The sequence below is a fragment of the Saccopteryx leptura genome, chromosome 5 (assembly GCF_036850995.1).
Source record: "Saccopteryx leptura isolate mSacLep1 chromosome 5, mSacLep1_pri_phased_curated, whole genome shotgun sequence".
NCBI classification, from domain to species: domain Eukaryota; kingdom Metazoa; phylum Chordata; class Mammalia; order Chiroptera; family Emballonuridae; genus Saccopteryx; species Saccopteryx leptura.
In genome coordinates this window covers 215,110,187-215,124,091 of record NC_089507.1, presented here as the reverse complement: position 1 = coordinate 215,124,091, position 13,905 = coordinate 215,110,187, and the positions used below count along the sequence as shown (strand labels likewise).

The following is a 13,905-nucleotide window of genomic DNA, read 5'->3' as shown; positions in this document are numbered from 1 at the left end:
TTTTAAACCCCAACCACCACCACCACCACCCCCTTTTCTCCGAAGCTGTCTGTCCCCCCCACCCCCACCCCCACCCCCGCGCCACCTACATTCAAATCCGTCTCAGGCAAGGGCAGGCAGGTGCAGCCCCCGGAAGGTCTTTTGTATCATAGGTCGGGAGAGGAGGTGGCAGCCGGGATGCCGGTAAGTCAGCCGGCCTCGCGGCGGCTGGAGGGATCATGCGACCCAGCCGGCTGGGAGCCCAGAGGGCGACACAGGAATTACGACGCTCAGGAACCGGCCACCTCGCTCGCTTCCTCCTCCATCGCCCAGAATGAGGGCGGCCTCCTGCCACCCGGGAGCCCAGCCCCCTCGCTCTCGCTCTCGCTCTCGCACGCTCCTTGGCTCGCCGCCTCCTACTGGGAGCCAGGAGAATTCTCCCCGAGGTGGCTGGTGCGGGCTTTAGTTTTTGTTGTTGGATATATTTTTTTTTTTTCTTCCCTATATAAGTACCACCCAGGGTGTGGCTTCCGACACCCTGAAGGTACTTCTCAGTGGGGGGGGCTCAAGGTTTCGGGGAGAGGCGGAGGGCAGGGGAAACGGCCTCGGATCTGAAGTCTGACGTCGGAAGGGCCATCCCCGGGCCTTTCCGGGAGACTGACGGCCGGGGACCCCCCAGAAACGCCGCTGGCATTCTCTGAACTCCCCCCAGGCCCCGGACGCGGCGGTGGCGGTCGGGGATGGCCGGGTCCTCCATTGCCCGCACCGACACAATGGCCGCCGGCGCCCGGCACAAAGACCGGCTGAGGGTGAGGCGCCGGGCCTCTCCTCCGGGCGGGGAGAAGGGTCGAGGCCTGCTCCGGGACCCCCACAGCGGAGCCCGTGTTCCTGGAGCCAGGCCCGAGGCGGCTTCCTGGCGCCCCCGGGAGGGCTTGGGGGCCGGGGGAGGGGGACCTGCTCCTCTCCGGAGCCGGGGGTGGGTGGGCTGCGGCCTCGCGGCTTCTCCCGCGCGCCGGGCCGGGTACCCGCCGGGCCACCGCCCCGTTGCTAGGTAACTGCTCTCCCTCAGGGCGCCCCCTAGACCTTTCTGGAAGGAGGGGTCTCGCCCCCGGCGGCCCGCTCCGGCATAACCAATCAAAGAGCCCAGTCAGCACGGAAGCGGGACGGCGAGGGCCCCCATTGGGCGCAGCGCCTGTCACACATAGGGGAGGCGGTGCTCTCACCTGCGAGCCCCGAGAGCCACGGGGGGCCACATTCCACCTTCGTCTGCCAGCTCGTTTCCAGACGCGGAGGCTCTTCGCGGCCGAGTTCCACGCCGCTGACCTGGGCCGGCCGACCTGGCTGACGGCTCGCTCTCTCTTCCGAACGAGCCGGCCTCAGTTTCCCCTGAAGAGACCGGGGGAACTTGCAAGCTCAGTCACTTCCGGTGCCGCGGTAGCGCGCGCGAGCCCGAGACGCAGAGGGAGTGCGCGCCCGGAGGACTGGCGTCAAGACCTGGGAGAGAGCGCCCCCTGGCGGCAGGTCTCGGGAACCCCGAGAAGGAAAAAGCAATCAACGTTTACATTCACCTTCCATCCATTCATTCATTCAGTCAGTCCGTCAGTCAGTCAATTTCATCTACCCGTCAGCTTATATATCAAAAAAGCATTTCGTTGTGGCTAAGAACACTGTGTTTGAGTTTACAACTCCTGTTGGTCACGTTCCTCAACAGCCCTGTGCCTCAGTTTCCTTAACTGTAAAATGGGTAAAGATCAACCTCAATCCTTGAGTTACTGTGAGGATTGAAAGAGTTGTTATTTGTAAAGTCCGTAGAACAGGGTATGTATGGTCCATAGTACGTGCTGCATAATTTCAGTCATCAAATGCCTATTGTTTGGGAACAAGACAAGACATGGTCCCTGTTTTCGTGGGGACTTTTAAAACCCTTTAGATGGAGAGACAGTAAACAACTAAGAAACTATGCAGACAGATCATTTCAAATAGTGACAAGAGTGAAAGGGAGAGGTGCTACTTTAGACTGGGGTGGTCAGGGATGTAAGCCCCGTGAGGGAGAGAGATATTTATTCAACAATTGTTTAGGCAGGGTGGCTAGGGATGTCCTCTTCGAAGAGATGACATAGATGCCAAGACTTAAAGTATAAGTAAATGCCAGCCTATCGGAAGAGTCTAGAGAAAGAACATCGACCTAAGCAGAGGAAAGCATCGACCTAAGCTTGTGAAAAAACGTCCAGAGTCAGGAAGACTTGAGTGTGCTCCAGAGGCCGGAGGAGGAGCTAAGGAAGGAAGCCCCACCTCCCCAAACCGAGGAGCTTCAAGGACATTTTATGCTTTAGGCCGAGCGTTCAGAGAGATTTTGTAAAGGACACCTTTGTAATTGTATGACCTGTACTGTTACTGTAATGTACTTCATTCCCTGCGTTGGAATGCCTATGGTGTAGATAGCAAAGCAAGCAAAAGGGGTAAAATGTTGGCCAAATAAGTTTGTAAAATATGATTTTTATACTTGTGTGTGATTTACAATGAGGACTAGGCAACACCAGGTAAAAGTGGTGAGTGAAGTTACAGTTTGCCTTCCTGCTTGAGTAGGGCTTTTATTTTGCTAATGGAGAGGTTTTGGTACTAGAAAGTTTGAAAGAAAGAAGGGAGGAGAAATCAGCCCCCCCCCCCCCCCCCAGTCACTGAGGAGGAAGAGAAGCAATGAGGAATGCAGGGGGGGGGGAGATCTAAGTAGCCCCTTCCTTCTCCCTTTTCTGAAAAGTTTGAAGACCTTAATGGACAATTTCCAAGGCTTATTCTCTGACATCATTTAAAACCCCTCCCATCCTGCCTGACCTGTGGTGGCTCAGTGTGGACCTGGAAACGCTGAGGTCACCAGTTCGAAAACCTGGGCTTACTGGATCAAGGCACATATGGGAGTTGATGCTTCCTGCTCCCCCCCTTCTCTCTCTCACTCTCTCCTCTTCCCCTCTCTAAAATGAATAAATAAAATCTTTAAAAAAAAACAAAAAAACCCTCCCATCCTGAAATCAATTGATTGACATGCGTACCCCTGGACAAAGGGGTCACGAGACCCTTGTATGTGAACTTGTGTTCTGTAAAAGGGTATATAAGATGTAAGAAATCTAACTTCGGCCTGACCTGTGGTGGCGCAGTGGTTAAACTGTTGACCTGGAATGCTGAGGTCAATGGTTCAAAACCCTGGGCTTGCCTGGTCAAGGCACATATGGGAGTTGATTCTTCCTGCTCCTCCCTCTGTTCTCTCTCTCTCTTTCCTCTCTCTCATTCTCTAAAAAAGAATAAATAAAATCTAAAAAAGAAAGAAAGAAAGAAATCTAACTTCGGAGGAGCATGTGTCTTTGGAGCCACTAGCCCCGCGTGCTCCGCCAGCTTTCTAATAGATTCTCTTCCTCTTATTGATAGATTTGTGTATTCCAAACTGCCCTCTTGATGTTCCGCTTATCTGTCAGACCTCACCCTTATTGGACTATCGCCCCTGAGACAAAGGAATTCCAAAAAGCTGACAAGCCGCCCCAAGGAGGGGCTCTGGACATACCAGGACTTTTGATTTAACCCCCACATGCTCGAAGCCCCCCAAGGAGGAGCATTCCGGACATACCAGGACTTTTGCCTCAGTATCCCCTCAGGCTCTCCCAAACACTATATAACTTGCCCCTAGTCTGTAACCCTGTGCACTTCTCCTGGAGGAGTGCCCCGGCAGGTCTTTCTCCTTTAATAAAGCCTGCACTCTGGTGATGGAGTGCCGCCTCATTCTTACACTTATAAAGTTATCTGAGTGTCTGTCCTCCGTTGGGTCGCTTTCCTGCAACAGAGCCATGTGACTGGCAGGTAGTGAGAGAGGGCAAATGTGGTGTGGAGGGAGGTTGGCAAGTTGATCGTGGAAGTAAATTGGACTTGATTCTAAACATTAAAAGGTGTTTTATTTTGTGTTAATTTAATTGATTAAAAATTAGGTATACGGCCCTGGCCGGTTGGCTCGGTAGTAGAGCATCGGCCTGGCATGTAGGAGTCCCGGGTTCGATTCTAAGCCAGGGCACACAGGAGAAGCAACCATCTGCTTCTCCACCCCTCCGCCGTGCTTTCCTCTCTGTCTCTCTCTTCCCCTCCCCCAGCTGAGGCTCCATTGGAGCAAAGTTGGCCCGGGCGCTGAGGATGGCTCCATGGCCTCTGCCTCAGGCGCTAGAATGGCTCTGGTTGCAACAGAGCCTCAGATGGGCAGAGCATCGCCCCCTGGTGGGCGTGCTGGGTGGATCCCGGTTGGACACATGCGGGAGTCTGTCTGACTGCCTCCCCGTTTCCAGCTTCGGAAAAATGAAAAAAAAAAAAATTAGGTATACAAGAAAACTGAATGTTAAAAATCTACCCAACAGCCCTGGCTGGATAACTCAGTTGGTTAGAGCATCATCCCAAAGCACAGAGGTTGCTAGTTCAATTCCCAGTCAGGACACATACGGAGACAGATCGATGTTCCTGTCTCTCTCTCTCTCTCTCTCTCTCTCAAATCAATAAAACAAACATTAAAAAAAAATCTACCCAACAGCATAGAATTAAAAAGTAAGTTCTCTTCTCAACCCGCTTTCTTGACCCTAGTTCCCCTCATAGAGGTCATCACTTTTAACCCCTGTCCTCTGTAGTCTTTCAGAGATGGTCATTGTATTCACAAGCAAATTTATAGGTGTAGATGTTTTACACAAACACTTCCACATCTTGCTTTTCCTGCTAGGCTCTACATTTTGGGTCTGCCTCAGTTTTGTTTTTTTTTTTAATATTTTTTTTATTTATTGATTTTTTAGAGAGAGAGGAGTGTGAGAGAGAGACAGAGAGAGAGAGAAGGGGGAGGAGCAGGAAGCATCAACTCCCATATGTGCCTTGACCAGGCAAGCCCAAGGTTTCAAACCGGCGACCTCAGTGTTCCAGGTCGACGCTTTACCCCACTGCGCCACCACAGGTCAGGCTGCCTCAGTTTTTTTAAATGAACAACGACTTTATAAAGACATGTCATAATTTACTTGCCCAATCCCTTATTTTGGAACACTTAGGTAGTTTCCAACCCTTTTCTGTGACAAACAATGCTATATAGCCTGTCCATTTGTTACCTTGCGTATGTGGGAGTTTATCTGTTAGGTAAATTCCTGGAACTGGACTTATCAGTAAACGAGTATATGGATTTGTTTTGGGGTTGGATGGATATTGGCAAGGTGCTCTCCGTAGCAATTGTACTAGTGTGTCTCCCATCAACAAAAGTGCCTATGCCTCACATCCGGAACTTACACAATGTTATCAAACCTTTTTATCAGGCCCTGGCCAGTTGGCTCAGCAGTAGAGCATCGGTCTGGCGTGTGGAAGTCCTGGGATCGATTCCTGGCCAGGACACGGAGAAGTGCCCATCTGCCTCTCCACCGTTTCCCATCCCCTTTCTCTCTGTCTCTCCCTTCCCCTCTGGCAGCCAAGGCTCCATTGGAACAAAGTTGGCCCCGGGCGCTGAGGGAGCGCTGAGGACGGCTCCATGGCCTATGCTTCAGGTGCTAGAATGGCTCAGGTTGCAACGGCCCAGATGGTCAGAGCATCACCCCCTGGTGGGCATGCTGAGTGGATTCCTGTCAGGCACATACGGGAGTCTGACTGCCTCCCCACTTCTCACTTCAGAAAAAATAAAAACCTTTTTATTCTTGCCGATCAGATAAATAAAAACCAAGAGGCACTTTTATATGTTATTTCTTTTTAGTAAGAGTGAAGTTGAGCAATTTTTCATATTTATGAATTTTTTTTAGTGGGGTGAATCTTGTTCTGGTGAATTCTCTATTCATGCCATTTGCCCTTTTTCTGGTGGGTCTTCTGTTGAACATTTTTCCTCGTTCATTTATAGGAATTTTTACCTTTTCTACATATAAGTTGCAAATATTTTTTCCAGTTTATTACTTATTACCATGGAGACATTTTAATTTTGAATGTATTTTAATTTTTTAATTTCTTGGTCTTTCTTTTTGTGGCTTCCAGGTTCTATGTCATTCCATGTGTGTGTGTGTGTGTGTGTGTGTGTGTGTGTGAGAGAGAGAGACAGAGACAGAGAGACAGACAGAGGGACAGATAGGGACAGACGGACAGGGAGAGATGAGAAGCATCAATTCTTTGTTGTGGCACCTTAGTTGTTCATTGATTGCTTTCTCATATGTGCCTTGACCAGGAAGCTATAGCAGACTGAGTGACCCCTTCCTCAAGCCAGTGACCTTGGCTCAAGCTGGTGAACTTTGCTCAAACCAGATGAGCCCACACTCAAGCTGGTGACCTCAGGGCTTTGAACCTGGGTCCTCCACATCCTAGTCCGATGCTCTATCCACTGCACCACCGCCCAGTCAGGCTCTATGTCATTCTTAAGAATGAAATGACCTCCTCCAGTCTGACCTGTGGTGGCGCAGTGGATAAAGCGTCGACCTGGAAATGCTAAGGTTGCCGGTTCGAAACCCTGGGCTTGCCTGGTCAAGGCACATATGGGAGTTGATGCTTCCAGCTCCTTCCCCCTTCTCTCTGTCTCTCTCTCCTCTCTCTCTCTCTCTCTCTCTGTCTCTCTCTCACCCTCTCTCTCTCTCCTCTCTAAAAATGAATAAAAAAATAAATAAAAAAAAAGAATGACCTCCTCCAGTTTGATATTATAAAAAAAATTTCTGTGTTCTAGTTTTTATATAATTTTGTATTTTAACTTTAAATCCTTGTTTCATCATAAATTCACTTTGGTGTATGGTGGGAAGCAGACATCCAAAATATTTTTTCCTAATGACTACCCAGTTATCCCAATATTACCATCTTTCCCACACTCATTTGAAATGTCTCCCTTATCATAATCTACATTCCCAAGTCTATTTGGGTCCATTTCTTTTTTTCTTTTTCTTTAAATTTTTATTTATTTATTCAATTTAGAAAGGAGAGAGAGGGAGGGAGAGAGAGAGAGAGAGAGAGGAGAGAGACAGAGAGAGAAGGGGGGGAGGAGCAGGAAGCATCAACTCCCATATGTGCCTTGACCAGGCAAGCCCAGGGTTTCGAACCGGCGACCTCAGCATTTCCAGGTCGACGCTTTACCCACTGCACCACCACAGGTCAGGCTATTTGGGTCCATTTCTGAACGTTCCATTATGTTCCATGGAAGGGTTTTTAACTGAGGTAGGACAGATCTGCTTCTATTCTTGAAACCTGCGGTGTCACAATGACTTCGATGGGAAAATCAACATCGTGGATACGTAGGAAGTACTTCAGGAGCCCAGCAGAGGGCAGGTGAGCTCTGCCCAGAGACGGGGGATTTGGAGAGAAGGAGGTATGGGGGCGTTTTTTTTAAAATTTTTTTTAACATTTTAATTTTTTTTTTAATTTTAATTTTTTTTTATTTATTTTTTGGCAGAGACAGAGAGAGGGACAGATAGAGACAGACAAACAGGAAGGGAGAGAGATGAGAAACATCAATTCTTCGTTGCGGTTCCTTAGTTGTTCATTGATTGCTTTCTCATATATGCCTTGACCACTGGGGCTACAGCAGACCGAGTGACCCCTTGCTCAAGCCAGCGACCTTGGGCTCAAGCTAGTGAGCCTTGCTCAAACCAGATGAGTCCGCACTCAAGCTGGAGAGCTCGGGATATCGAACCTGGGTCCTTCCGCATCCCAGTTTGACGCTCTATTCACTGTGCCACCGCCTGATCAGGCGGTATGGGGGTATTTTAAGTGGAAGTCACTGCCTGAGAAAAGTCAAGGAGGTCTAACATAGGAGCCCATGGTGTGTTCCCGAAATAAATTGAGGTGGTTAAGAGGAGCATGGCAGTGGAGGAGACTGAATGAAAATGTGTATTCAAGTGTGCAGGGTACTAAACAGGCACCAGAAGAACCAGCTGGGCTGTTTAAAATTGGAAAACACTTAAAAAAAGAAACTTGTTGCCTAACCTGTGGTGGCACAGGGGATAAAACGTCAACCTGGAAATGCTGAGGTCGCCGGTTCGAAACCCTGGGCTTGCCTGGTCAAGGCACATATGGGAGTTGATGCTTCCAGCTCCTCTCCCCTTTCTCTCTCTCTGTCTCTCCTTTCTCACTCTCTCTCCTCTCTAAAATGAATAAATAAAAAATAAATAAATTAATTAATTAATTAAAAAAAAAGAAACTTGTTTGCTGAGATTTAGATGATGAGAAAATGCTTATGGTAATGTGAAGTGAAAATAAAAGTCTGCAAAATGAGCCTGACCAGGCGGTGGCGCAATGGATAGAGCATTGGACTGGGATGCAGAGGACCCAGGTTCCAAAGCCCAAGGTTGCCGGTTTGGGCATGGAATCATAGACACAACCCCATGGTCACTGGCTTGAGCCCAAGGTTGCTGACTTGAGCAAAGGGTCACTTGCTCTGCTGTAGCCCCTCAATCAAGGCACATATGAGAAAGCAATCAATAAACAACTAAGGTGCTGAAAAATGCAAATTAAATGCACCATATGATACCACTTCACACCCACTAGATGGGCAAAAGTGAGAAAATCTGAATCAAGTGTGGGTCAAGAATGTGGAATAACTTTGAAAAAAAATTTTACCGTTACCTACTAGAGTTGAAGATGTTCATGACCCATGACCCAGCAACTCTATTCTTTGATATATGACCTAAAATAACTCTTGCATATGTGCAAGTCAAAGGTACAAGAACGTTTATTGCCTCACTACTGGTAATTACAAAAATTGGGAAAGTACCCAAATGCCTATGATAGCAAAGTGGTTAAACAAACAGCAGTATATTTATATACATAGTAATATGATATAGTGAGAAATTAAGTGAATTTAGCTACACAGAGCATGACCAGATCTCTGAAACCCGATATATAATGCAGTATAATTCCGTTTATATATTGTTTGAAAACAGGCAAAACTAATGAACATACCATTGAAGGTTTGTGGTGGCCAGCCTTCTACAAGGTGGCCCCCAAAGATCCCTGCCTCCAGGTAGTCACACCCTTGTGTAGTTTCCTCCCACATTGTACCAAAGTTGTTCTGTGCGGCTGGTAGCTAATGGCAGAGACGATGGTATGTCACTTCCAAGACTAGGTTACACCTCTTTCCCCCTGCCATCCTCCCTCTCATCACTCCCTGAGGGTGAGCAGCCCGATGGAGAGACCCACGTGTGGTGAGGATATGAAGCTTCCTGCACACAGTCGGGGGAGGATCCTCTTGCCCCAGTCGAGCCTTCAGATGATGATAGCCAACAGCTTGACTACGACCTTATTTGAGACCCTGAACCAGAACTGCTGATAAGCTGGATTCCTGACTCTCCAAAACTAAATGAGATAATGAATGCATGGTTTGTAAGTTCAACCTGCTAAATTTGAGGGTAATCTATTCTGCAGCAATAGATAACTAATACAAGAATATGTGTGTATGTGGGAGATTATATATGTGTTTTTTTATACATTTTTATATTTCTTGTTTTTAAAGTAATGCTTTTTATTGTTAATACCTGGAAAATGTTGAAAATAATAAAGAAGAAAGAAAAAATAACTATAACCTAGACTTTAGAGGCAACAGGTCCACTATTAACATTTTAGTATATTTCCTTTTATCTTTTAAAAATTGATTTTAGCCTGACCAGGCGGTGGTGCAGTGGATAGAGCATCGGACTGGGATGCAGAGGACCCAGGTTTGAGACCCTGAGGTCGCCAGCTTGAGCGTGGGCTCATCTGGTTTGAGCAAAGCTCACCAGCTTGGACCCAAGGTCGAGCAAGGGGTTACTTGGTCTGCTGAAGGCTCATGGTCAAGGCACATATGAGAAAGCAATCAATGAACAACTAAGGTGTCACAATGAAAAACTCTGATTGATGCTTCTCATCTCTCTCCGTTCCTGTCTGTCTGTCCCTATCTATCCCTCTCTCTGACTCTCTCTGTCTCTGTAAAAAAATAAAATAAAATAAATTGATTTTATTAGATACTGCCTAGTATATATATAAATATAAATTTACACACACATATATGTAAAATGAATGAAAGGTATAAAGAATAATGAGGCAATAAATTCTGTGTACATATATGCAATTCAATTTCATATGAACACTTCCATGACCTTTCAAGCTCCCAATTCTATCCTGTTCCCTGGTTTATTTTGTAGACACCTCTATTATGTGCAATGACTATCTTGAATTTTAAGTTTATTATTCCTTTACATTTTTAAAAATAATTTCCCACATATGCAAGGGATCCTTCTGATGGCTTCACCAATGGCTCACACCGATGGATCACAGCGACCTTGCCTGGAGGTGTCTGGCAGTTACATCACCGCCCAGAGCCAATGACTGGCTGGTTCTGTTCTACATGAAGTCAGACGCCTCTTTGGAACTAGAAGGAAAGTCCAGTTTCCGGCCTGGTTAGATGGTGGAGGGAGGGATAGGCACAGAAGGTAGGAGCAGATTTGGAAGGGGCAGGAGCAGAAGTTGTCTCTTTCTCTCTCACTCTTTAAAAAATACAGTCCGAAGAACCTGAATACCTTTCTACCCACAGCTCCTTCTCCTTTCTCCTCGGCGGCCTTCTCTCTCCTACCAGACTCCCATTATAAACAATAAATTCAAACCACACAAATAATACATGGCTACATTATTTTTTTAATTAAAATATAGAGCTCAAATTACTTATCTTCCTTTTTTTTTTTTTTTCCGAAGCTGGAAACAGGGAGGCAGTCAGACAGACTCCCGCATGCGCCCGACTGGGATCCACCCGGCACGCCCACCAGGGGGCGATGCTCTGCCCATCTTGGGGCGTCGCTCTGCCGCAATCAGAGCCATTCTAGCGCCTGAGGCAGAGGCCACAGAGCCATCCTCAGTGCCCGGGCAAACCCTGCTCCAGTGGAGCCTTGGCTGTGGGAGGGGAAGAGAGAGAGAGGAAGGAGAGGGGGAGGGGTGGAGAAGCAGATGGGAGCTTCTCCTGTGTGCCCTGGCCGGGAATCGAACCTGGGACTCCTGCACGCCAGGCCGACGCTCTACCACTGAGCCAACCGGCTAGGGCTTATCTTCCTTTTAATGTTTATTTTATTGATTTTAGAAGAAGAAAGAGAGAGAGGCACATAGATCTGTTGTGTATGTGCCCTGACTGGGAATTGAACCGGCAACCTCTGCGCTTTGGATTAATGCTCTAACCAACTGAGCTACTTGACCAGGTCTTACCTGTCCTTTCTGTCCACATGTCCAGTTGTTCCTCCCCTCTGAAGTTTCCACACTTGTCAGTTTGTCCTGCATTCTTTCATACCTTTCTCTCTATATTCATGTTGGGAGAGGCAGTATGAGCACTAACTCAGGGGTTTGGTCTCTAGAGCTGGCTTTCTTGGACTCAAATCTTGGCTGTGTCACATGCACATTGTGTGACCATGGAGAAGTTGTCTAACCTCTCTGGGCCTCAATTTCCTCACTCTATAAAATGGGAACATATCTACCTCATAAGGTTATTATTAAAAAGGAATGGATTCCTAGGTGTAAAGTACTTTAAACAGTGCCTGGCACGTGGCAGATGCTAGATGTTATTACTTATACATGCTTGAGGAAAAAGTGGAACATTGTTTTGCATATTAAAAAAAAACCCCAAAAAACAAAAAAAACCCATGGCCTGACCGGGTAGTGGCGCAGTGGATAAAGCGTTGGACTGGGATGCAGAGGACCCAGGTTCGAGACCCCGAGGTCACCAGCTTGAGCGCGGGCTCATCTGGTTTGAGCAAAATCCCACCAGCTTGAACCCAAGGTCGCTGGCTCCAGCAAGGGGTTACTCGGTCTGCTGAAGGCCTGCAGTCAAGGCACATATGAGAAAGCAATCAATGAACAACTAAGGTGTTGCAACACGCAATGAAAAACTAATGATTGGTGCTTCTCATCTCTCTTCGTTCCTGTCTGTCTGTCCCTGTCTATCCCTCTCTCTGACTCTCTCTCTGTCTCTGGAAAAAAATAAATAAATAAATAACCAAAAAAAACCCCAACACGTGGCCCTGGCCAGTTGGGTCAGCGGTAGAGCGTCAGCCCGGCATGTGGAGGTCCCAGGTCTGATTCTCGGTCAGGGCACACAGGAGAAGCGCCCATCTGCTTTTCCACCCCTCCCCCTCTCCTTCCTCTCTGTCTCTCTCTTCCCCTCCCGCAGCCAAGGCTCCATTGGAGCAAAGTTGGCCTGGGCGCTGAGGATGGCTCCATGGCCTCTACCTCAGGCACTAGAATGGCTCCAATTGCAGCAGAGCAATGGTCCAGATGAGCAGAGCATCACCACCTGGTGAGCATGCCAGTGGATCCTGATCAGGTGCATGTGGGAGTCTGTCTGTCTGCTACCCCCCATTTCTCACTTTGGAAAAATACAAAAAAATAAAAATAAAAAACACCTTAGGTTTCTTTTTATTTTTTTTTAAAGATTTTATTTATTGATTTTGGAGAGAGGAGAGAGAGAGAGAAAGGGGAAGAGTGAGAAGCATCAACTGTAGTAGTTGTTTCTTGTATATGCCTGCATCCCAGGTCGATACTTTATCCACTGCTCCAGTATAGGTCAAGCCGTTTTGCATATTTTTAAAAAACATAATAGTTTCATAATGCATGTATATCAGTGATTTTCAACCACTGTTCTGCAAGAATTTTTTTTAAAATTTTTAAATTTTATTTTTTTACAGAGATAGAGAGAGAGTCAGAGAGAGGGATAGACAGGGACAGACAGACAGGAACAGAGAGATGAGAAGCATCAATCATTAGTTTTTCGTTGCACATTGCGACACCTTAGTTGTTCATTGATTGCTCTCTCACATGTGCCTCGACCACGGGCCTTCAACAGACCGAGCAACCCCTTGCTTGAGCCAGCGACCTGGGGTCCAAGCTGGTGGATTTTTGCTCAAACCAGATGAGCCCACGCTCAAGCTGGCGACCTCGGGGTCTCGAACCTGGGTCTTCCACATCCCAGTCCGACGCTCTATCCACTGCGCCACCACCTGGTCAGGCTCTGCAAGAATTTTTAAAACATACAATACCCGACTATTTAGTCAGAGGCTCTGACCTCTGTTCCCTTCGATTGTCGAGTAAAAAGAATGACAGCAGCCAACACAACAATAGCCATCTGGTGTGAATGAGTCAAAATTATACCTTTCTTTTGTCAGATCAGAGAAAAATATAACTTTTTGGTGTGTCACGGAAGTTTAGTAATTAGTTTATGTGTGCCATGAGATAAAAAGGTTGAAAATCACTGATCTATATCAATCAACAATTTGTTTTTCAGCTCAAAAGTATGTTTCAAAGATACTTCTCTGTCAGTCCAGATCTATGGAACTCTTTTTGAACAGATGCTTAGCTTAGTATTCCATTCTATAGACAACTTATTGAAATAACCCCTTAGGTATGGACATTCAGGTGGTTTCCAGTTTCTCACCACTACAATGCAACAGCTTACTAATTGATTTCCCTCTTTCCACTCTTGTTCCCCTTCCCTCTGTTTTCAGCACAGCAGCCAGAGTTATTTCATTAAAAGCAGGGAGTAAATTGGCTCTGGCTGGGTGGCTCAATGGATAAAGCATTGTCCTGGCATGCCGGAGCTTATGGTTTGACCCCTGTCAGGGCACGTAGGAGAAGCAATTAATCAGTGGACAATTAAGTGGAACAACTAAATGAAACAGCGAGTTGATGCTTCTCTCTCTCTCTCTCTCTCTCTCTCTCTTCCTTTCCCCCCCTCCTCTCAAATCAATTAAAAAAAAGTGGAGAGTAAATCAATGCTCTAAACCAGGGGTCCCCAAACTTTTTACACAGGGGGCCAGTTCATTGTCCCTCAGACCGTTGGAGGGCCGGACTATAAAAAAACTATGAACAAATCCCTAAGCACACTGCACATATCTTATTTTAAAGTAAAAAAACAAAACAGGAACAAATACAATATTTAAAATAAAGAACAGGTAAATTTAA

The 13,905-nt window shown here is 46.9% G+C and overlaps 1 protein-coding gene across 2 annotated transcripts in view; it reads right to left on the bottom strand.

Moving 5' to 3' along the window:
• Nucleotides 1–1,342, bottom strand: part of BCL2L1 (BCL2 like 1) — a 49,112-nt gene extending 47,770 nt beyond the window's left edge. The window contains exon 1 of one of the 2 annotated variants that reach the window (XM_066384115.1): nucleotides 1,203–1,342. The gene's annotated coding sequence lies outside the window, so the exon portion shown is untranslated. Of the gene's footprint in view, nucleotides 1–89; nucleotides 372–1,202 lie in introns of those variants that run through there. The other variant, XM_066384114.1, reaches the window with a different exon arrangement.
• Between the last annotated feature and the right edge of the window lie 12,563 nt (nucleotides 1,343–13,905).